The following is a 736-nucleotide window of genomic DNA, read 5'->3' as shown; positions in this document are numbered from 1 at the left end:
TGGCATCTCTGCATATGCTCTAAGACATCCGTATGTAATCATCCCATGAATCAGTGGCCGTGCTGTATGCAAGCATCCAGAGTACGGCCGTGCACTTCTGGCAACCAGAGAACTCAATCGTTACCATGGCGTCCTTCTTTAAGATGAAATAGTCATCATAGGACCGGACACCATGGTACAAACGATCGAAGACAGTCTTGCACATCTGAAAACGCCGGCGAAAATGGTCAGCGAAGAGTGCATCCGGGGCAAAGTAGTCGTTCATCGGTGTCAAATGGTCGTGCGTCCTATTGCGGTTGAGCACTTGATGACCCTTGGTCGCGCCCTTGAAATTGAGAACATGCTTCTCCGCACGCTCCGCGCTTTCAAGGACTGCTTGCATCATCGGCGTCTCATCCAAGCAGCCCTCCTCGTCGAACGAGCCATCAGACAACTCAACATAGTGCTGTATATGTACTCCAAAACGGAATCCATTGCTTGAATGAAGAAGGGACAACTTTTTAGCTCCGGCAATTCATCGAACAGTTGCCATGCATGTTGAGTACAGCAATAGCGGATGCTACCTGGCGAGGCGGTCGGAGGGGAAGAGTTGAACGGCGAAGGAGGAGAAACGGGGTGGAGCCCGGCTGGAACGCTCGAGGTGACGGAGACATAGAATTCCGAAAGGGGTGTGGCATGGCGGCCGGGGTGCTGGAGCGGCTGCGAAGGCAGGAGAGAAAGAAGAAAGGAGAGAAAA

This window comes from Triticum aestivum, chromosome 7D (assembly GCF_018294505.1).
Source record: "Triticum aestivum cultivar Chinese Spring chromosome 7D, IWGSC CS RefSeq v2.1, whole genome shotgun sequence".
In the NCBI taxonomy this organism is placed as follows: domain Eukaryota; kingdom Viridiplantae; phylum Streptophyta; class Magnoliopsida; order Poales; family Poaceae; genus Triticum; species Triticum aestivum.
The sequence above is the reverse complement of the archived record's forward strand: the minus strand, read 5'-3'. Positions refer to the sequence as shown.